This window comes from Vidua chalybeata, chromosome 3 (assembly GCF_026979565.1).
Source record: "Vidua chalybeata isolate OUT-0048 chromosome 3, bVidCha1 merged haplotype, whole genome shotgun sequence".
In the NCBI taxonomy this organism is placed as follows: Eukaryota; Metazoa; Chordata; class Aves; order Passeriformes; family Viduidae; genus Vidua; species Vidua chalybeata.
This window is the reverse complement of record NC_071532.1, coordinates 99438549-99463556: the sequence shown is the minus strand read 5'-3', so window position 1 is coordinate 99463556 and position 25008 is coordinate 99438549. Positions and strand designations below refer to the sequence as shown.

Genomic DNA, 25008 nt, shown 5'->3' with positions numbered 1-25008 from the left:
TTTTTTAATGGATCATTTTTATTATGGATTTATTTCACATCTATTTTGGCCATAGTAAAGAGCTTTAAAAAAAAGTTTTCTTATTTTTTTGCTGAAATTTTTCAACTGCAAAACCAATAAGCATTACTTCTGAGTGTTTATTTTTTCAATTTAAGTACTACAATTCACGCAGGGAACAGCAGCAAAAATAGCAAATTAATATTTTGTATAGAAAAAGGAAAAAGAATTTCCTGATGTCTGAAAAAAAAAACAACAACAAAAAAAAAAAAAAAAAACAAACAAAAAAACCAAAACAAAACTTCTCATACAAATTCAACTTTACATTGAACAAAAAAAAAAAAGAAAGCCTGACGAAATCCAGAGCAATCTAAGTTGTTATAAACTCATTAAAATATACAGCTATGCAGGGGGATCTGGACTAAGGCATGTGGCAATTTAGTGACAAGGAATCTAAGCTGTGAGAGCCTACACTGTAGTTTTCTGGGGAAACAGAAAACTCCAATTGCAATCAGTTCCTGTAATTAATTAAGGATGAAAGACTGTTTTGGTTTTAAGACAAAGTTTGGTCTTCCTTTATGGCAACAGAAAAGGTAAGCTTCCTTCACCCTAGTAACTCTTATACCTACTCTCAAACTAGAGCTGATTTTTTTCTGAGACATTTAAAGTACTGTTTTGTGCTAAAATGACACTATATTTTAATTTATTTTAAACAGAATAAAAAATGCCAAAGTTCAAATTGCTCATAACAGAAATCCTTTGTTAAAAGCCTTGTACTGGATTACTCTTTAAGTTTTAAAAAATCATAATCATAAGCACTATTGGGACTGATGCCTGATAAAAATACCTATCTGCAAAAAGAATTCAGAAGAAATATTTACTTAGAATTTTTTAAAGTGGCTTAGCATCTATTATTAATCTATTTTAATTTTCACTGGAAGTCTGCTTTAGATACAGTAATGGCACTGGTTTTCATTTATTTGCTTTGTGTTTTAGCACGAACCTTCTTTTCAAAGACTTGTCATTCCTTTATATCCTGACAACCAGGCCAAGGAGCCACTTGATAAAAATAAATGTGAGCTGGGTACAGGGCTGTATTAATATTGCAGACCAAGCCTAATATATGATATGGCAATAAATACATTTAGGCAGTGACACTTCATCCTGTAAATGCTTTCATATTCCTCTCTTCAAGAAACAATGTATTCTGATACAGATTTCCATGATTTTCCTACAGGATCTCATAAGCTTTACAGGTGTTACTGGAGAGAAAATCCCTTATCAGCAGCTTCCAGCATAGTGCAGCTGATTTGCTTTACCATTTCTCCAGCACAGAGCCCTAATCCTGTGGCTGGTCAGGCAGCACTGCCTTGGCTCCCATTTGCCTTTTGTGCATTGCTTTGATCAGCTCCTGGCTTTGGATGAAAGCAATTCTTTCAGAGGCCACCTTCAAACTCTCTTTAAAAAAAAAAAAAAGAATTACATACATAAAACCAATTGAGCTTGTTAAGCAGCAGGAAGAAGTCAAGTAGAGGGAGGAGAAAGGGAGGGAAGGAGGTGCCACAAATCAGGGCTAGGAAGCAATGATCAAAGTGGTGACTGGAAAATTTGTAAAAAATATCCCCAAGTTGTACAGGTCTGGGGCATTCCTGTAAGTGCAAAGGCTCTCTCACTATTACCTAAGGACACACAGCTCTCTCTCAAAGAACTGTCTCAGACATCTCCTCCAGTGCTTTGAGAACAGCCACTTGAGATCTCAGAGTAAAGCAGCAGGGAGCAGATTAAGAAGTCAGGAAATAATCTTGAAATGCCTATTTTCTAAAGAAAATTCTAAGAAACCAGAACTTGGGACATACTACTCTTTCTTCTGGTTACTGGTGCTATAGAGTGTTTCCAAGAAACTTTTCCAAATCCAAAAGGAGTATACAAAGAGTAATGCTGTACTGATTGTACAGGTTAGCTTTTTGAGCCATCCTCAAAACCAGACTTTTGTTTTTCCTTACACCAAGCCTCCAGACTCATTCCTACCTCTACCCCTCCAGGCTCACCCCTAGAAGCAGTGCAGCAGAGGCCTGAGGGGCAGCCACATGCACAAAGAGATACCAGAGTGTACAGTTTAAACACACTGGAGCTGTCTGCCAGGGCAGCAGAGGCAGAGCCAGTGCCTGTGGCAGTTCTCCAAGGATACACACAGAGTGCACAGGTTCAGAGGCTCCACCTCATTCACAGCAAATGGCCTCACTGCTTGAAAGAGAGCTTCACTGACTTCTACTAGCAAAGCATACTCTACTGTATCTAGGTCATATTTTCCATCTAATGAACAAAGAGTGGACACAAATACAGTGGGAGCAGTTTAAAATGTGCCTCACCATCTGTGGATAGCAAATAGATCTGTAGGTGAGTATATCACATTATAAAATAGATCTGAATCTCAGGGTTTACTCAATCAGGAGACTGACTGCACAAGTATTATATGTTGAAAATACATTAAATAAGAAACATTTGCAAACAAAAATACACAATCCAAAGCATTAATCAAATATCTTTAGTTAGAAATACCAGTAGAATCCTCAAATTTAATTCATTTAAGAAACTGAACTTAGCAGTTTTATATCTGAGTTGTCTACTTTGAGAGGTTAAAAATTCAAGTTGTCTAAACTTCTGGTATTTTGAAGTTTTCCTAAGAGGAAATCACTCAAACCAAGGACAGCAAACAAGAAACAGAAAATGCAGACAAATTAATATATTTAAAACATTAATATTAGCTGTAAAATGTCTCACAAATATTATATTTGAACAGTAACCAATATAAGATGGTATATGTTATATTAATATTTTATTAAACAGTAACAGTATTTTTCAGCATGAAAATATGCAATAGACAATATACTGTACCGTACTGAAAGCATGTGCCCCTCAGCGACCTCCAGTAAAAGACTCCTGAAGTTTCATAACCTGACGGCAGTGCTGAATACCTTACACCTGTGGTAACTGCCAGAGATTATGTCTTTGTGGAGTTTTCTTTTTGGTTTCATTTAGAAGAGTCTGCTGCTTGGCAAACTGGTGAGCACACTTAAGGCTCCTGAGTCAGCACTGTGCGCAACTGCAACTCAGTCGGGTCACCATGACATGAACACTCTCCTGTCACAGTAGAGCACAAGAAGGTTTCAAAGCTATCTATTCTGCAACTATGGCAAAACCTAAGTAATGAGACCATGACATACCCTGGCAAGGTGTTCTCTAATTTGTGTACTGGCTGTACTAAATGATAAATGGTCTGACTTTATGTCTTATTAATACAGAAGTGCTCTGCTGGGTCATGGTGCTCCCAGCCAGGCACACATGAATTTATCAGTCTGAAACATTATTAACATCAACAGTTTTGTTGGAGGCTTTTGGAAGGACTGAAACAGTTTGGGGTTTTTAAGAAATATGGGTGTCCTTTTGTACTATATAGGTATCAAAATCACTAAAGAAAGCATGAAGTGTGTACTGTAGGTATTTTGTTTTGCTAACAGAAGATAAGATAAACAGGAGAATGAAATCAGGTATGTAGCAATATTATCTTTGTGTTGGTACTATGCCCATATCTCCTGTACAAAAGGATAGGAAGTCAAAACAATTTGAGAGAACATGTTCAATATAACACCGGATATAGAAACAGCTGTTGCATCATATTTAAACTAACACTGCATCTTTTCAAGATACAGCTAGAGTACATGTACAGAGAATGTTTCTGGAAAAAACATATTATTAAACATTTCTTTAGGTAACAAATAACTTCAGAAGATAAAAACAATAATTCTGATAATTGAATTTTCTTTTTCTTGTATCTCCAAGTCATGCCATGTTCAGATACATGCTTGATTTTCAACTCAGTTAAATATTACTGAAATGAGTAAAATCAAGCACTTGTCTTGGCTCCCAGTTGAATTAAGTTTCTGTGTAACCTTATATGAAGAGTATTTTTGGTATGGCTTGTGAAACTTGATTTTCACCTTTCACTCTCAGGACATGGTTTCCTGACTGGCTCATGACTCTAAACTCAGGTTACTGCTGGAAAGAACATCTCTCACTGCTGACTGTATATTCCCCCTCTGTTGTTCAGTGGCATTGATGTTAGCTGATATAATTGAGGACTAGTAGTTTTTGTAGGGTCATGTTTTGCTAGATCAGATCCCTCATCTGGCTATAGATAAAGTATATGGCCATTAATATATGCAAAAGAAAAGTACCAGTACTTGGCTAGGAGGGTGGTGAGAATGGTATCTTTTTCTATAGAAATGCTTTAAATAACACTTTAAAATTTGAAAGATACAATTTCTGATTCTTCTGCAACGTAAGAGGGAAAAACCTGAATTTTAAAGCTTCTTGAAGCTTTACAATGTTGGGAACTTCAATGATTTAGTGCTTTCACTGAAAACAATTTTCATACTAATTAAAAATTTTCGTTGTTTATTTGGTAATTTTTTTAAATGTATGCTCTCTCTATATACTCAACATGCTTTAATTTTTGATTGGCCCTGAACTGGTCAGGTAGTTGTACTGGATGATCACTGTGGGTCTCTTTCAACTGACAGGCTCTACTCTAATCCAGTCAATTCTATTCTTGGATTTTAGACAAAAGCACTCCATTGAAGAACGTGAAAGAGAAACTGTCCAGAAAGTAGTACATAATGATTTAGGAGAGTGATTGGTATCTTTTTCTGTTACTATGGAAGTAACTAGAAGCTTTATAAATGTTCTGTATTTGACACCAGATACAGGAGACCTCAGCCATGCATTTTCAAGTAGGGTACAAATTCTTTCAGCTAAGAAATGCAGGAATGACTGACTGGTTTCCTACCAGCACTGTACAATTGAGTATCTTCAACAGATCAGCTTGACCAAACTGGCACTTGAAATATTATACTGACAGCCAAAGTTTAGAGAAATCCAAAAGGAAAACAAACATTGCAAGAAATAGATATGCGTGTGAGCGGTGATTTTTGAAAGAGTCACTTTTAATAATTTACCAGGCCAACAAAAACAAAAGCCAGGAAATTCACCTTTTAAAGAAGTATAACTTGACTAATGCCAGCCAAACATATTTGCCCCATAACTGTAGTGCATTCACAAGCAAAATTTCTCTAGGATGCACTGCCCAGGATGTGTTTTAGAATGAAGTCTAGGATGCTGCAGTGTCTCTCTCTGACTTTGCTTTATGGCTGGAAACACCACATCAGTGTTAAAGAATATTAGCATAGCAGAGATGTTAAAGAAGAACATGTTAACCTGATATTCAGGAATGGAATGCAGAAAGGAAAAGAAACCTGCCTGCTTTGGATATAAGCATGGAAAAGAAGTTCCAGAGGAGAAGAAAGGGCAAGAGGGCACAAAGGGCTCTATTGTGTTCAATTAGTAGCCAGAGCAGGAATTCCAGGAATGGGCAATGAGCATGGAGTTTATGTATAAGAGATGTTGTATGGAGAAGCAGTGAGAGTCACTATGCAGCTGCTGATACCACATCACCCAGAAAAGAAGGGCTCTGCCTGCTGAAATGAGCTGCAGAATCTGTGTGAAATGAGTCAGTAATGTAAGGGATGAATTGACAGAACAGTTGTTAGGGGAAAGCTGATCATGTAATTATCCCAACAAAAGGTATGTACAATTGTAACCTTGTACCCTAGGCATTAAAGATAATCATATTCTACAGGACTCTATAAGACATGTTTTTCACATACTGAGAACAATGGAATAGAAGTGAAACATGTCATGTAACTTGAGGTTATAACCTCAGGGTTACAAGATTTTCAAAAGTCTAAGGCACACGAGCACAAAAATTATAAATGGCATCATAAAAACAATTTACCAGGACATGCATTTATGAGGCAGAATGAGGAAAGAGCTGGTTCCCTGTGCAATGAGAAAGAAAAATTAAGATATGATTGTAAAGTTTAATGTTTTGGGTTTTTTCCCCAAGAAGATGAAAGGGTATTTATGATCAAATGACTGATTTAGCCAGCAACTTTAGCAGGTAAAAGTGGAGACTGTTACTTGAAAAAGTCTCCAAGAACTTAGTATTTGAAGCATTCTGCATGCAGACTGGATATGAAAGAACTAAAACTGGGTCCTGCCAATCAGAATGACTGGTTTAATTGTCAGACAACTATTTTTCTTCTCAAAAGGTTTTTAAAAATGGCTGTAGGCATACCTGCCTTTTGCGTTTATATAGAAATAATATTGGGAGTGTGTATAAAATCTTATATTAAATATCATCTATATGATCTAAAAATACATACCACACTGGTATGGAGGGTACTTATGTGGAGCCAGATTGTCTCCTCCATGAGAAACACTCTCAGTCTTGTACTTTGAACGTGTACAAAAAAGGCGACCTTTAAGATCACCTAGAAATACAGACTGCAATTCAGCTGCCTAACCAAGGCATTGTTTAGCTTTGAGATGTTCTGGGTAGCTCTCTGGATTCTGACTGCTGCTCCAAAGCAGCAGAGTTCTGAAGTAGGTCCTCTGTTATATATGCCAGTCCTTTATGGACACCTCAGATAAACCAATGAACTGTGTAAACCATGAAACCAGGCACCTATATTTAGGTGAATTAAACTCTACATATCTACTGTTTTGCTAGGCAGAAATTTCCATTATAACCAATAACATCAAGGGATCTGAGCGAGATCTGAGAGATGATTCAGCTGACCAGCTGCCAGTGTTTCTTTAGCTCAACATGAGCTGACTCCCTCCCCGGCTCCATTGACCACACTTGGCTTCAGTGACCAAAAGGCGCTGCAGCTGTAGCTGCACAAAGACCTCTGTATTGAGGAGTCTTGGGGCTCAATTCAGCTGCTTACAAAAAGATGTTTAGTGCTCCAGGGTATCTGAGGCAGCAACACAGGTACCACAAACACCTGTAGGAGACCATGCCAGGCAGGATACCTGAGGGCATCTCAAATTGCAGAAGAAGCACATAAGACACAGAATCACATCCTGCATCTCAAACTAAATCCTACTCTCAAAGTCAAAAACCGGCATGTCTATGGGTGCATCTACATTGTTAAGTGACTCCTCTTCCAGTGTGCTTCCAGGTCCCCATCACCTGATCACACTGTGTACACACTGGTTTACATCCAGGCACTGTGCACTCAGTGCACAAGTAGTGTGCACTGTACTTTAGTTCCAAAAGTAGTTAAATAAGGCCCTCCTTTCTCCAGAGACTGAAAAATTAAAATAAACAGGGTCATGCCGACCTCAAGGCAAGCTACAGACTTAATTACTGCAACAGACAACAATACCTCAGCAAACCTCCCATTCCTTTTCAATAGAATGCATTATCAATCAGACATACTGTTTTACAACTGGTAGAACCTCCACCAGAAAAATCCTTCCTTTCTTCAGGGCACAACAGGAATATTTCAGAAAGTCACATTTGTTTCTTCATCGCTCTTGTCATAAACTGTTGCTGCTTTCATGTATTACCCACATTTAATTTTTATTCACATACTGCACAAAAACATCTGCCACATATTCAGACATGCTGTATCTGTGTAAAAATCTTAAATGAATTTTCACAGATCATTTTTTAAAAACTTGAAAGTTACAGCCTGACCGATACTTCTGTAGCTATTAAACACTCCAACTGTTCAAAACACTTCCTTCAGAGTGTTCCTTCATCTGTAGTAATTGTCATAATGGGCAAAAAAGCCTCTGAACCTCCAGGCTGAGTAACATCCCTTTGAGTGCTTAGAAAAACAGCTCTTAAGAACTCTCAACTTTCTGCACACTCTTTGTGAAAGACCTCGTATGCCAAGCCATGTGATGGAGGCTGCTGTACAGTACATTGGGTCAGGAGACAAGATGTGGCACCATCTTATACCTGGGGAACAGGCACATTACATTCTGCTGCTAACGTGAACTGAAACTAATTGAAAAAATCCTGTGCTCAGTGTGTGTGATTTGATACGCCTGTGCTAACCCACTGCCTATCTCCAACTACGGAGCCAGCGAGGATGCTATTCCACTGCAAACTACTGAAGATACTCATACCATCCCACTCACTTCCATGTTTTGTACCTATTTCCCAATTTGCCATTTAGGTGTATTTCCAAGCCCCACATATTCTTTGGAAGGAATCATGTCTGTGTGTAGCCATGGATGCCTTTTTTCATATTCAGTGCATCAAGAGAGGAACACGTATGTCTGTTTGCAAGCCAAACAAATGTAACACAGTACAATTATACACACAGCTGCTGTACTACTGCACATCTTTCTATTAGAACATCTTACTTTAATTACTATGAATCATTAGAGTTTTAATCTCTTTAGTTCACCTTCGGTTTGTATATTTTTTTTCTTAAGAAAAAAAAAGCATCTGGTCACTTACAATACTAAAGACCTTAGTGCTGTATATTGGATGCACATGAAAGGCAGCCCAGAAAGGCAAATGTATCCTGGGCTGTATCCAAAGCAGCACAGGCAGCAGGTGAGGGAGGGGCTTCTGCCTCTGTACTCCACTCTGGTGAGACCCCACCTGCAGTGTTTCATCCAGCTCTTGGTCCCTGCACAAGAACGACACTGTTGGAGCAAGTCCAGAGGAGGCCACAAAGATGCTCAGAGAGATGGAGTACCTCTGCCATGGAGACAGGCTGGGAGAGTTCAGCTTGTTCAGCCCATGAGAGGAGAAGGCTCTGGGGAAACCTCAGAACACCTTCCAGTGCTTAAACGGGCATTACAAGAAAGCTGGAAGAGGGACTCGAACACAGGGATTTTTTAAACATTAAAAAAAAAAAATTGGAGTCTAGTATTTGCAAATAGAATAAATAGTACTAAAGACTGGAAATTCAGCTGCCTCTGTTTTTCCATTACATAAAAACAACAGGCAGTTATTTGGAGGAGCAATAGACACTATTTTGCAATCTTTGAATCCTTTTTCTCATTCTGTTTTTAAGAATCAATTCATCTTTACTTTATGTTTTATTTTACCTAATTCAAAACAGCACAACCATTTAAAGAAGTTTAGTCTATCAATTCATCAAGCAAAAACTACAAAGGGATGAATTTTTCATCATTTTCTCATATATTAACATAATTGCACTTTTCAACTGAATACAATAAAGTTACCTACTGTGAACATATTACAATGTGAAAATACTTTCATTATGCTACTACCATATAAAATTTAATGCAGTTTCCAAGGCCTCAAAACTTCGCTTTAAACAGAATGCTGAGTATCAAAGTGCAAAGGCAAAGGTCCTACAAAATCTACCTTGGTTTAGCATTCTGAACAACCAAAATGTGGTGCTGCAATAGCATAGTGACTCTATATGCTGCTGCTGACCTTTGGAAAAAGTAGTAAAAAGTTTTAAAAAGCAAATATTCATTACATAATTAAGTATAAAGTTTGCTCTTTTATTCTAAGTATTTATCAAAAAGCCATTCTGGACCCAAGTCTGCCAGAATGATTATAAATTAGTCAACAAAATTAGGACTCAATTTGACAGATGTTTGATTTATGACATTATGCTGAAAGCAATGTTAAAATCTTTAGCATTTTTGACACCTCACACTACAGAAAAGAAGCTGGGGGGGAAACACTATCATTATGACATTTTTGGCTTGTTTGACATTTTGTCTTGTTCTTTTTTGAAATCATGATTGCATGTTCTGCAACACATACACAAGAAATATTAGTATGAAAGACAATCCAGAGCAATAGATCTATTAAAAAAAAAACCCAGTACAAATTGTACATAGCATTATTTCAGTTGGTTGATAGTGTCTCACATTTTTCAAAAATGCTGGGCATTGCTTTCACATTTGAGTATTACCCCTTGTACATTGTCCCTGCAGCAGAGAACAGTCTCTCATGACGGAGACAGACTTAAAGAATAGAGTTCATGTGACTGGATGAAAGAATGGAACAGCACTCTAAACAGACAGAAGGAACAGTACAAAATGGTATGTCTGAAACACCACAGCTGGACAAAATGCATGACATGTTCCTAACTGACATGCTAGGAACAAGTTTTATGTAACAGCAAATTTCTTGCCTTTAATGGGCAGCTCTTACGCAACTGCCAGCATCTATTCTCCCCGGTAATTATGCATCCAGTATATTTTACACACACATATAATTTTTCCAATAGCAGTAATTATTTCATAAAAAAGACAGGTTTTTTTCTAGACATCTGATAAAGGCTCTTTCAGAAAAATATTGCAATTTCTGGTATAATTTGAAAGCATGAAGATGATGCTTTCAGAAACGTTAGCACAATATCAGTAGGAAACAAATTTAAACTTGTAATAAAAACTTTGAAAGTTTCAGCTGTCTGTGATTCTGAGTAGTTCACCTGCCTGAAGAATAAAAGAAAAACGTCCTACCAAAGGTACCCAAATACTACCTCTGTGACAGAATATGGGATGAACTGTAAAGGAAGTGTTCTCAAGAATTTATCCTATGCAGGGAAATATGTGAAAAATTACTGAGGAAAAATCATAACTATTGCTTGTTTACAAGCTGACTTAGACTCAGGAACATCATCTCTGCCTAAAGAAAAGTATGAGTCAAGCCCATAAGAGGGCCCAGGTCACTTCCAGATTGAAATATTATCCTTCTTCATTGTCTCCTGTGCTAAACATTCTGAAGAAGAAAAGGTAGGAATAACTGTTTCACAGAAAATAACCCTACCTCTTCTAGAATTCTGTTCTCTAAGTCACTCTTCCTAACACTCTGACTGATGACTTTCAGTGCTTGACATTATGGACTTGGAAATTGTACATTATTATCTTGGCCTCATCATCTCCTGCATTCAATTACCAGTCTATATACTACATGAATAGCTTCTTCCCATTAAGGTGATATCCTTTACCAAAGCAGAGTTTTACAGAACTTTCTCTGATTGAATAGGTTTTTACTTTATAAGCAGTTTTGAATCTTTGCTTCCTTCAAATAAATTCTATGTATCACTTTGGTTTGTTTTTTTCCCACAACAGTGTCCCAGTATGCTATGAAGGAGTTATTTTTAAGCAATAGCTACATCTCAGTGATGGATAAAAATAAATCATGTGGGTAGGAACTACCTGTGCATACATACCTATTAACACCTACACAGACACACACACACATACACACAGTGTCTTATATGTTCTCAGGCTGAGGTTCAGCTATCAATGCATAATACAACACTTAGTTGTGCATATACTGTAGTTTCCTTCATTAGTTGACATTCATCACTCTACTTGCATGACCTCACCAGAATTTTGCATGAAAGGCAAAGACAAAATCTGTCCCTTACCCAGAAATGTAACTTTTAGTTATTGCTATTCGTCAGTTCTCTTATGCCACATTCAACAGCCCTTAGTGACAGACTCCAGAGAAATGAGTTTATCAGAAGGCACATACAGATGAAGCCCCTACCATTAGCACTACTCAACAAGGCAAGCACTCCTGCTCAGGCGAGGCTGCAGCTTCTCAGGAACCCCACCCACTTATCAGCTACATACAAACAGGGAATGCTGCTCATTTGCCACGTCTATGTTGCTACATAAAACCAGACCACCGGTGGTGGCACAGACATGCCCACTCCCCTGAATCCATGTAGTGCCCTGTGGCTTTGTGGGCATATTAAGTGTGGTTGAGTCAGCATTTTGATCAGTGCCAGGGCTGTGTTGCAAGTCATGACAGCAGTGCTTTCACAACATGGAACAGAATGGCTGTGGAAATGCTTTAGTGGGGAAAAGCTGCCGGGACAGCTTGTGAGGTCCATGTGCTCTGGGAACAGTCTCTGGTGCATGCCATCCCTAGCCCAAGCACTGCCTGGAAGACTATTGACTGCCACAGGCCAAAACTGTACCAGGAACCACTCTGACTGGAAGTTCAGCTCAGGCTCACCACAAACTGCCTGACATAGCTTTTCAGACTCTGCCTTCAAGTCCATCTGCACTCTGGTCACAGTTTTCCCTTCTTCATCCTACTTTCTCTGACTTCTTTTTTACTCACTGTCTTTTTAAAACTTTTTACTCTCAATGCCCTCCCCAAAAATTATATACATGCTCCACTTTCACCTACCTCTCCTTTCCAAGAATTGGAATATTCAACAATGAAACAACTAATACTGACACTTGGACACCACTAGACTTTATCATTGTTAAAAAGATTAAGAGTTTGCATTTTGAGACTGTTGCAAACCTGTAGACACTATAATGGTATTGCAGCTGCACGTATACCCATGTAATAAGAGGCATTGCTTTCTTTACCTTTGAACTTCATAGATTAAGTAAACACAGGAGCAAGTTGAATATCTGATTCATTATAATAGTAAAAGCTTCTACATCAACTCCTGATTTGCCATGGGTAGACTGTCCAAACTATGATTTAAGCCTTGTGTTTGCTCCCTGCCTTTAGTTACACACAACACTGTTGAGGGTAATGCTGCTCATGCCACTCAGCAGCAAATTTCTTTAGGGTATTCCCATTCTCTTCACAAACAGGTTTACATTTTTTATGTGTATCCTTATTAGTTTATATGTTTTAAATTGTTTTTTCTTACTCTCTCTTACTCTGTCCCATCATTGTACAGTATCAATGAGCACTACTGTACTCTTCATTTTCTGAGGCAAGTCAGACTAGACATGAGATTCAGCACACATTAAAGAGAAGAGCTAAGTAATAACGAGCTTTAATTTAAAATACAGACATTAAAGACAGGAACCTCATCTTGTAGGGGAGCTGATATAGTTTGTTGCAGTGTCATCCAAATGTAGGCTGCAACTTCTCCAAACACAAAATATGTGTTATCCAGCAGCATTTGCTTTTCACTTTCTTTCATATTACTCAAATTCTCATGCACTTTCCCATGGTATGTAACAGGTTTCCGATAGAATTCTTTCTTATAAATTTGTGACAGAATTCAAAGATATTAGTAATCAATAAATCTCTAGATATCCACAATAAAAACTCTTCTGAAAAACTGTTAGATCAAAACATTGCTAAACACCATAGGAGACCACTTCTTCAGAAATTATTGTAAAATTCATGTTTAACTATTTAATCTAATTGTACCATATGAAAAACAAAGAAAAACAAAATGCCAGAAGATAAGCAGTAACAAAAGCAAGCCATTTCTTCATTTCAGTTCTGTTGCATGATAATTCCAGTGTCTATCTTGCTTCTTTCACGAGGAAAAACACTGAAACATGGAATCACAGAATGTTTTGCATTGGAAGCAACCTTTAAAGGTCATCTAGTCCAACCTCCCTGCCATGAGCAGGGATATCTGCAGCTTAACCATGTCACTTACAGTGCCATCCAACTTGAATGTTTCCAGGGACAGGCACCTACCATCTCTTTGGACAATTTATGCCGGTGTTTCAGCACTTCTATTAAAAAAAAATACCTTCCTTATATCTAATCTTAATCTAACCTCTTTTTTAAAAAACTATTACTCCTTGTCCTATCACAACAGAGCCTACTAACATTTCATGCATTGAACACTCCATCCACCAAATCTGTACCTCTCCAATTAATAGAGAAGGATGCTCTTCACTCATTGAAAATATTCTCTTGTGAAAAGTTAGGGACAGAGAAGTTTGCAAAATCAGGATGCAACTATGACAAGAAAAAAACACAGGTGTAGTAAGAAAAAGGTTAAAATGCTATAGGAGATGCAATACTTTGTTTTCCATGTTTTTTTCCCAGAAGTAGCAGATATGATCTATTATATGATATATGATCTATTATAAGATATGCTAACTATGGAATACACAGTATCTGTGTTCAAGATCCATACTCCGCAAGTGAAAAGCATTTGGACTGTGAGAGTAGCAAGGAAAATGAATATGACCATGTAGCCTCTCTGAGGTCACTCAAGCACACAAGCAAATCTGCAGCTCTTCATCTTCTTTACTAAATGAGGGTATAGGAAGGTAGTAATGATGCATATTAGCAGCCCCAAATGCCAGTTTTCAAGTGCAATATCCATCCAAATAAATAACAATTATCCCAGAACATCCGTTGCTTGTTTTAAACTTTAATGCAGCAACAATGATATATATGTTCTCCCAGTTAAACTTAAGTCATAGGTTTATATCAAAGTTTTCTCTTCAGGCCTAAACCACAGTAAAATAAATTATGACAGAAAAACAATGCTTCTTAAGTAGTTTCATTTCAGACTTTCAAAAGCACATTGCACTTACACTTTTAGCTATATTTAAAGACATCATATTACCACGTGCTGAAAAATCTCAGCTTCGATTTCCTCTATTTAGTGTGCTGTCGATTCAACCACAGGTTTGTTTTCAATACTTATATTACCATTTGGTTTAAGTATCTTCATATTGAATTCATGTCATTTTCTTATGACTATAATGCAATTATGTGTATTTATGTGGTCTAATTTTATTAAAGATTTCAAGTACATGCTAATTTATAATATACTCTTAGCAAAATGGGTGCAGCAGTGAATCCTAAAAACTAAGTTTATCAAATATTTCTAGAGACTGATCTATAGTCAGAAATTGTTCTGAGCCCTCAGTCCTGTGAAGAATGTTTTTACCTTGTGCCTACTTAGTTCAAGAATGGCAGCAGCACTGCATAATGACACAGGCACTATCAGTGGCTCTGAATCAGCTAAAAACCCCGGAGTCTGGTTCATAGGAATCACCAGCACAAGCCCATTTCTAGGCTGCCTTCCTTTCTGTTAGTACCTATTTTAGGCTTAATAAGCTGTTACATGGTTCAGGACCAGGTTATTATCCCAGCTGTTCACCACTGGAATTTTTTAAAGAGCTCTGATCTCTAAAAAAAATTCCAAAATTACAAGAAGCAAACAGTTGCTTTGGTTTTTTTTTTCCTCATTACAATTTATTGCATTTAGCACAAACAGCTCACAATAGCTGTTCCTTCATCAGTATATTAAAAGGTTGAATGGATTTGAAATACATTATCTTAAAAATGATGGCATAACTCTTCCAGGCATAAGTCAATATTTCAAGCATGAATTGCATGAAATACTGGCTCCTTTTTCTTTTCAACAATACCTCAGTACATATAACACATTAATAAAACCAACCAAACAAAACACCCCACAAACCAAACTTCTTTGCAAGTGTTAAAGGAAGATTTAAAGGGGGTTTGTTTTGTTTCATTTTCTCAGACCAGTTCTCCATAATATTTCCAAAACGGCAAAAAATTCTTTGAAACTAAGGTCTCATTACACACACATTATGAAAAAAAAAATTAAAATTGATTTTTGGATGTACAATGTCTAATTTATAGGCTTGCCTAATCTGCATTTTTAGAAACTAACAGATTGTTTTACTGGCTAGCGCAAATGTTATTGATCTGCTTTCTTGCTGAATTAATAGCACTATGATAGGACAACTCGCTTTCTCAGCTTTCCCAATGTTTTCCTGAAAAGAGGCCCATTACATGGGAGGGGGCAAAGGACAGGCCTTGATAACACTGTTTGTACATTTCTTTGATGTCCACAGGCATCATCCTAGACAAGTGACCACCAGAGACAAAAGAGTACTCTCAGGCTGCTGGAAATCCCAGCCATTCTTCTCACCACCTTTTGATACCCCAAGGCTTCTATACCCTGACCTCTGCACTCTGACATCCTTATTTGAAGGATGGTCAGAAATGCCAAAAAATTGTTTCCAAATTTAGCCAATAAGCTAAGGATTTATTTTACTTTCCATAAGTGCTTCATGTCCTAATGTACCTGTGGGAACACCAAAGATTTTACAAAGAGAGTAGAAGGAAAAGTGTCAACAAGAAAAAAAAAACTTTTGATTTTTCTGGTTTTGAAACCAAACATCTGCCTTCTAAAAGCCAATCATTCTGTCTAAAGTGCCTTGACATTGTCACATAATGCCTTAAGTGTGCACATGTACCCACAGCATTTCTACCTAGCCAGTGTCATACAGATTTCTATTTCTAACATGCATGTTAGAAACAAGATGTTGCTTGCTGACATGACTTCACTCAATAAACATTCACATTTTAAGTGGTGTGTATGCTGTATGTTAAGGACTGATATAAATTTCTATGCATTCTTGTTTTAAAAGGAAATGTGATTTTAACTTTTTTTTCAAACTGTTTCGCTCTCTACACACATGTGTGATTGATAATTGGATCAGTTTTCCTGTTTTCCAGATATTTAAAGAATAATTTTCCACAAAACTACCAGAGATTATCATGAGCACTTTTAGACAAATTTCATTTTTCACCTGAGGGACTGAAATTGAACAAAACGGTCAAACAGAAATAATACACATCCAGCTAAAACACTGGAAGTCAGGCAAACACCTAGAGAAACACCCTTCTCTCCTTTATTATTATGGAAGATCCTGCTGAAAACCCACTCCAAATATATAACTGAATATACAAGTAAAACCTCTTAACAAGACCAATCTACTGACAATCCATATGTATGCACAAATTTGGAGTTTAGCCAAACTAGTATTCAGTCTCTTGTGCTTTGACAACAATTTTTTTGTAACACAGTGCTAAAATATTATCCTGCCATGAAGTTCTTCAGCTTGAAATGAGGACAAAGTCTGGTCCAAAATGTGATGGATTTCACAGTATACAAGCTTCTAAACTATCTCTAGTTTAATAAACTACGCCCAAATGATAAATTGCTTTGCATTGATTTTTTTTCAAACTGGCATCAATACCATTTTTTTCTACACTGACAATATTCCTCCTAATTTAAAAGTCAATGATGTACTAGTGTTAATGCAACAGATATAGAATAACAGATAAATATCAACATTTTAAAAGCCAAACTATTCATCATTTATAATGCAAACACTGGGATTTATAATGTTTATTTTAAAGCCAGTTTTATATCACCTAATATTATCTACTCAGCTCAGCCAATGTTTATTTATTTTCATGTCTGCCAGAAAAGAGTGAAACTGAATTCACAAAAGGAATGGTATGGGATTCAAACAGCCAAGAATCTTGAGATCTTTAAAAACTCTCTTCTCCTCTATATTAGTTTACTACCATAAAAAAATAAGGCATAAACCAACAAGAAAAAAAATAGCAAAGGGGAAAAAAGGTGTTTTTTAAAAAGTTTTGGAATTCATAAAGTTCTCAGACAAAATGCTGATAGTAGCCACATAAGGGCTGTTCTAATTGATCTTTCTGATTTTGGTGGGTTTTGAATTAAACCAGACCCCAAGGATTTTTGTTCAGTGATAGATCCTGACGATTTATGTTCAGTGTTTAATCTCATTATTTTTAAAATGAATTGCATGTGTTTAAACAGAACAGGAGGCCTGATTCGGAATCCGTACAGAGCCCTCAGAGCAGCTCTGGCAAGAATGCAAAACAGATAAAGTTAAAATGGGGGGAAAAAAACCCTAATGAATCCCAAGTCTATAAATATTTTCATTTAACTGAATCCTGACCATGGATAAAACAAACTACCTGTGAACAGGCAACAAATATACAAACCTAAGATCATACCTAGATAGCAAGAGGAAAATATGAAAAATCAGTGACATAAATGAAAGGCACACAAGGCCATCAACAAATCTTCCAGTTCTGGCAGCACCCACTGAAGATTACAATCTATTTTATAGAGGCTCATTACTGCTCTGATGTTGGAAATTATTGCCCTGCCAATTTTACACACATTGTTTTCCTTGTGAGCAATCTCTGACCCTCTTTAGTAAAAGAAAGTTAACACTGTTGTAGTAATAGATCTTCAGCAGCCCTATTCATTTCAAGCAAAATGAATTAGGAGCCATGCACAGGAGCAGCTCTGCTGGCACAGTCACCTCTCTGGCAGAAGTGCAGTAAGGAGTTACTAAGGGCAGGAACCTAATCTCAGCCAGCACAGTTGCAGTCAGAAGAGGATGTGTGAATAAAGCCTTAGTAAAACACACTAGCTTTTCATGTGCATGCATTTATACACAGCCCTGAGTGTTGGCAAATTCTGTGGCTGCAGCTACACTTAATTCTGATGTAGGTAGAAGATACAAGGAACAGATTATTCCTTTGCAGTCCTGCTGTTTGTCAGACTATTCTTTCTCCATTGTGACATCATCTTCAGGAGTTTCCAGACTCTCACCACATAAACTAAAAAATACAACTGTGAAGGAAATTTCTAATTGGATATATCAAAAATTGTACCTTAAAAAGAAAAGTTTATTTCATCCTGGACCCACAGAAGCACACAATGGGAAAAAAAAAAAAACCCAAACAAACCTTAGAAACCTTTCCCTGTAGAATTAACATCTCATTTGCAAGGTTTAAAGGGATCATTTCGACTGAGTAAGATTTAGCTTGAATTCAAGACGGCCTTTTGTTTTTAGAAGGTGAACACACTGCCAAAGAAACCAAATTACATGCAAAAGCAATGCCACCTAGCAGTGAAAATACAGTGAAGCAGTATAGCTAATTCGAAATGGGAATAGCACCACTCATAAAGCTTTGTTTTCTTGCTGCCATCCTATACATCATGACTTCCCACCCAGACTGACCTGTCAGCATGACCTTGCACCTCTACAGCTACAAGCATCTGGCCCAGGAAGAGATGCCAGGCCTTTATGTCCAGGGCTGGATTCACACTGCAGGACTGCGTTTACCTCACCTGATGCTGGGACAAAGTGTCTCTGGGCCTCAGCTGGGCCTCCATGGCCCTGACATAACTATTTGTGTGTGGTCTTTCCCCCAGAGAGTTAAATTTCATTATTATGCAGGCTGTATTGAAGCTTTTATCAGAGCAGGATTTTTTTGGCATGGAACTAAAAGCATGTGATACATGATCAGGGATGTTGCATCACGATACACACAGGGTAAGATACCTACTTCAATAGTATTAGAAAATCACGTGGAATTAGGAGAGTCATAAGTAATTGTGTCATCCACTTTGCTGAGTGGGAGCAGTCTTTGAAATAAATTAGCTCCAGAACAATGCTTAAGTTTGCCTCAGAGGGAAATCACTGGATTTCTGTTAAAGAGAACCCAAGAGAGAACACAATTCATGCAGTGAACATCGTCAGTGGGCTGAAACCTGGGAATGAACTCAAGCCAAGTCATCTGCCCCCATTGCTGCACTCTTTTTCACACCAACTGATACACCCAACTGGATCCCACAGCTGCCTTTGCCTTTCCCTTGTGCATATGAAATGCTGCCTGCATAAAAGAAATTGAAAAAAATAAAATAAGCATCAGAATGTATTGGGAAACTTCATTGAATAAAAGAAGACATAGACACAAGGAAAGACATACTAAAATCTATAGAAGAACTATCCATAATCACTGCCTGAAATGTACAGATGTTGGTATTTTAACTGAAAAATGTAACCTGACCTTTTGAGATTGTAGGGATCCTTTAAGGCACAGTAATAACTAAATGCTAGAAATGCATAGGTATAATTAAGCATTTGCCTTTTTTGAGTATTTTAAAGTCATTATCTAGATCTTTATTAGCGACATCTATTTTATTACATATGCAGTGAGAAATTCAGTAGGAGACCTGCAATACAGCTGGAGAATACTACAATTTTCTAAGCTCTCTACTAATCAGGCAAACTGCAAATAAAGACATGTATCTACTTTGACATGTACAGTACCTGGAATCATTGGTTTCCCCACATGGGAAGGCAGCCCATTAGATAGACTGAGCCTCCATACAAAAACATCCATATGCAGAGTGATGTTATGGCTTCATGACTCTGATGGATGGGAGCACAAAATTAACCAGATGAAGCAATCTTCTAGATCATACAGAGCATATGTGAATTAAGCTATAGAAATATATGGCAGGAGCATATCAGAAAAAAAGGAATAATCAGTGGATGAGCAAAGACAGGTCCATTAAGGACAAGTGGGTCCATTAACCAAAGAAATTCATTAACACAGCTATCTGAACTGGTATGAGTAAGATCAGTTTTTGCATCAGCAAACCCAATGTCTGCTTAATAATCCCAAGGAAAAGACAGCATTTCCCTTTTATTCTGTCACCAGTGCTAAGCACATCTCCCCGGAAAACAGTAACACTACCTGATTTTCTAGTTGTTCCTCCTATTATTTCTCTGAACAGGAGCTTTTTTCCCTTCTGTATTAAACCTCCCTATGTCACAGTTGAAGTGGAAGATGTAGGATTGTCAGTGTACAGATTGCTTGTAGACCAGTACATTAAATTAACAGCCTGCCAAAAATTCCCACTTCCACTTTCCCAGCCCACTAAAAGAAAGTAAGATTATTATTAGGTTTGATGGAAAAAGAAGTAAATGGCAGAAGAATTAAAGATATGTTGAGCATGAAACTGGAAACACAGTTTGCAAGATAGTAGTGGTTTAGTTCAAAGTAACTGAAGGTCTCCTTCTTTATTAAGGCCTCAAAGACAAAAGCTTTTAGCCACAAGTAGCTATGATGGAGCAGCTGAAGAAGCATGCATACACTTAGGCCAGGGTAATTTACGTAAGTTAAAACACATGTTGTCTGTCTAGGCTGCAAACTGTTGTTTATGCACGAATTACAAAAGAAGCAGCGTACAGATCAAGTTGAGGCCACATGAACATATTGGTACTAATGTTCATCAGTGGGCTGGTGTAGGCAAATAGGAGGTAACTCTAAAAATTCAAGTTCTTATAACTCTGATTTCATGCCTTTCTTAATGTTCTTGCTGCTTTACGCATAGAGAAAAAGGCAGGTTGTCTCTTCTAAGTTACAATACTGTGAAATTCCCAGATGATACTTCAAAGATGCTCAAGACAGTTATATAATTTCTATTTCATACAGAACAAAAGTCACTGTCATTTTGAAGACAAACTTCTCTTGAGGATTCTGGTAAGATCACATCTTTTTCTAAGCTGACAATGAGGGCTCAAAGAGTTATTGTATATGGGGTATCATCAGGCTGGCAGCCAGTCAACTGCAGGGTTCAACAGGTCTCAATTTTAGGGCCAGTGTTATTTAAAATTTGTATAAATTATCTGGACACAGGAGATAAGTTTGCTGAAAAACACAGGAGGAGCTGTGGAGTCAGTCAAGGGTCAAGAGGTCTAATATAGAGAGACACTTGCAGAGATTAGGGAGCAGCACAATACCAAGCAAAGAAAATTTAACAAGAGCAAGAGCTGGATTCTCCATCTAGGATGGGGCAATCCTGGTTAAACATACAAACTGGGCTGGAGTGCAGCCCTACGGAAAGAGATCTGAGGGTTTGGATCAATGGAAATGTGAATCTGAGCATGCTCTGGCAGCCAAAAGGGCCAACCATGTCCTACGAGGCACAGCACAACCAACCACAAGGGCAGTGATTGTCCCTCTGTGCACTGCATTAGTGCAGCCCCACCTCCAAGGCTGTGTGCAATTTTGGGTGCCTCAGCTTAGGAAGGACATCAAACTACTAGAGTCTGTCTAGAGGAGGGTGACAAGATGGTGTCAAAGGCAAGACTTTAGGGGAATGCCTGAGGGAATGGAATGAAGCTGAACCAGGGAAAGACAGCATCATGTTGGACACTGGGAAGAAGTTTCTCAGTGAGAGGATGGTTAGGCACAGGGTCACAGCACCAAGCCTGACAGAGTTCCAGGAGTGTCTAGATGACACTCTTAGTTATGTGGTTTAGTTTTAGGTTGTCCTGCAAGGAGCAGGAATTGGAGCCGATGATCTGTATGTCTTCCAAATTGAGATATCCTACAATTCTATGTTTTTACTATACATCTTCTTTTCTGAGATGTTAATAAACTTTCTATAAATAATTATTCATTTTTATCTACTGCATAGTTATAGAAATATGCATAATTATAGATTGCTTTTAGAACATGAAGTACTGCTGTGCTGTTTGACTAGAAAAAAGGTATTTTCTTCATACAATACTTGCTCACTATTTCTATTTTACAGAATTTTTCCTACAGTATACAATGTAGGCAAATGGCAATTTTCTTTTACTTTTTCTTCAGAGATACACCATTGCCAGTGTTACTTCTTAGACTTCCTTACTTCCTCACATAAATATTTAAGCATGAAAGGCAGTACATGGATAATGACAAATGAAGGCAAACCAAAACCAAACCAATGATCTTTGGAATCCTTAAGTACAATTATAAAAGTACAGCTACAAATATCTATAAAATGAGCATTAGTGATACATTTGAATTTCCTTAGTAAATTATAGTATTTCTTTGCCACAGTCTGCATAAAAGTTCTGAAAATTTAGTCAGATTTCCCAACTGACTGAATCATTAACCACAGTCTTTGTGGGAAAAAAGCAAAGAAATATTCAGCTGTAGTTCAGGAAGCAATACTTTCTCTGTGCATATGTGGAATACATGAATGCAGGCATGTTTTTTGAAAGTAGGCATGTTTTCATGTAGATTTTGGTTGGTTGTAGTTCCACTAGCCCTCTATACCCCTCATGTAGCTTTTATTCACAAGAAATAAATCCCAGGTTCTGCCTGATCTCAGCTGATAGTAAGTAAATGCTTTATTTGGTATGAAGGTGAAAAAAATGAGTGAGAGATCACTTATTATTCACCTTGCAGTCCTTGTAGTCATTAGAAAAACCACAATCAATAAGAACCAAATGCAATTTCTCCGTAAAGATAACTATGCCCAGCATCACTAGAGGGTCTGGGAGTCTCACAGGCTTTGATTTATTAGTAAGAATCGCCTTTTAAAGTTTACAACTTACTAATCCAAATTTTGCTTTACTTAGCTTTGCTGTAAAATGCCCTCCTTTCTGCTGCAAAATGTCCTCCTTTTATTTTGTTATACAAAACTATACTGTTTTTTCTCATTGTTACTTTTACAGTGTGACAGTTCCATAAGCTTGAAATGCAGAAAAATTGTAAATGTCTTATATTGCCACTTTTCACTTTTTATACAGCAATAATTTCTGGGTTTTGGGGACAGGTGCTATTTTATTAAAAGAGAAATTATGAAAACCAGTAATTTCTTATACAGAGTACATTCTTTTGGTTTAACAAGAAAAAACAGAATTCAAACCGTTGCTTTTAATTTGCTATTTCACATTAGAAAACTCCTTCCTTAACTTTGTGCATATTATGCATAGTTTTATTGAATAACACGAAATCTCATCTGAGAGATTCAAAGCTATTGTATCCAAAGACAGACTACCCTAACTAAGAATTTAAATACAGACAGAAATAGACAACAGACTTGAGGCATACGTGAAAAGAAAAACCCCATATTCCCAATACCAAGGCATATAGACACTTTCAATAGAAAATAAAAACATTGTGCCTAAGAGATATTCACAACACAAAGATGATCACAGCCTGACTGAAATTCCATCCCTAAATCATTCCTTTCTGGGCTTCTGCTTATTACATCTTCTGTCAGGAGCTAATCTCACGTGACAGGCCTGATCCAAAGCCATTTGAAGTCGATGGAATGTCTCTTCCTGACTTCAAGGAGCTTTGAATCCAGCCCTTATGAACTTCAAGAACAATACAATTCATGGAAAGTTGTTTTAAGAAAACAATAGCTAACTATTGTCTAAGTAGAAAAGAATGTTAGCTTCAAATGAAATTTACCTGCAATGGTAGATTTGTATTAGGGTTCTTTTATTATTGTTTCTTTATGCATCTAATACAGCTAAAATTTTCCTAAGTGAGAACATGCCATTTCTTTAACAGAAGCCACAGAAAATCAAAACTGTAGTCAAAACCAAGAAGAAAAGTAAAAATAAAAACAACATTTTGTACATAGTACATTTAGGTTTTCTAAGAAAACAAAAGATCATTTTTAAGGCCTCAATTAATTCAGTATTTTCTTAAACAGCTGTACATTAAGGACAAAACAGAACAAGAGGTTTCAAAAATGTATCAGTTGTTCCTGAAGTCAGAAAATCAAAATATAGAATAAAAAAAAATTTAAAAACCCACCAAACAAAGCCAAACTAGTTGTATAAGCAAGGGGGTACACTGACAGGAAAGCAATTTATTTTGTTTTTCTTTTATAATAAAACCCCTGATTGTCTACTAACTTAAGTAAATATCAAAGCTACAGGTGACAACTACTACACCAGACATGGTGAGCAATGACAGACTGTTATTTGTATTCTGAAAATAATATAACTGAAATAAGCCCTGAAATAGCAATTAAGATAACTGTAAACACTGGTGGAAGAGAAGTCCTGTTTCTGTGATGTGTCTTTTCTCTCATTTATAAGAAAAAAGAGGCAATGTAGACCAGTACAGACCCTGCTGTTGATCTGATGTGCATTTGTAGCAGTAAATTTACACTGACAAAAAAGCAAATCAAACTTAGCTCTACCACCTCCAAGTTCCCAATGCACCAGAGAGGTGGTTCCAACTTCCTCTCTCACACAAATCAACTCACTACAGCTATTTTAGTTACCTAATGTTGAGATGAAAACATAGAAACTTCTAATTAAGCATTTCCAGAATGTCCAGCTTCAGAGAATGATTCTATGTTTTATAGCAAAATCCCCCCCCAAGAAAAAAAAAACAAAAAAAAAAAAAAAAACAAAAAAAAAAAAAAAAAAAAAAAAAAAAAAAAAAAAAAAAAAAAAAACAACAACCAACCCAAAAAAAACCCCAAAACCAACAATACAATCAAAACAAAACCCAACATAAGGTCCTAAAGACTCTCATTCATAAGACATACAAACCACTGTTAATTTTCATGGTACATAGTTCTACATGTTTAACAACAAACACTGACATTATAACTTTTATTAATTAAAAATTTCAGAAGGGTCTATGAAGTATTAGATCAAAACCAATGTAGCCTACACCTCAAAAAGTAAAGTAAATGAGAAAAAGCATAAGTAAAAAGCAAACATTGATTTTTGCAGTGTGGAGATGCTATAATTTGTCTCCTTTATTTAAGCTCCCAGTATCCACAAGTAAAAATAAACATTTCACTTTATAAATACACCTAACCAAATTGCTGATTTTTTAGTCTGAGTGGATGAAAACACAAAACTAGAAATCTCATTTCAGGCAAGTATAAAATGGTAGTTTGATTTTTTCCTAAATGAAATGAAACAGTATTTCTCAGT

At 36.9% G+C, this 25008-nt stretch overlaps 1 protein-coding gene across 1 annotated transcript in view; it reads right to left on the bottom strand.

The window, feature by feature from the left end:
• The window catches only part of GREB1 (growth regulating estrogen receptor binding 1), an 85122-nt gene that overhangs the window by 59380 nt on the left and 734 nt on the right, over window positions 1-25008 (bottom strand). The gene's annotated exons all lie outside the window — the stretch shown is intronic.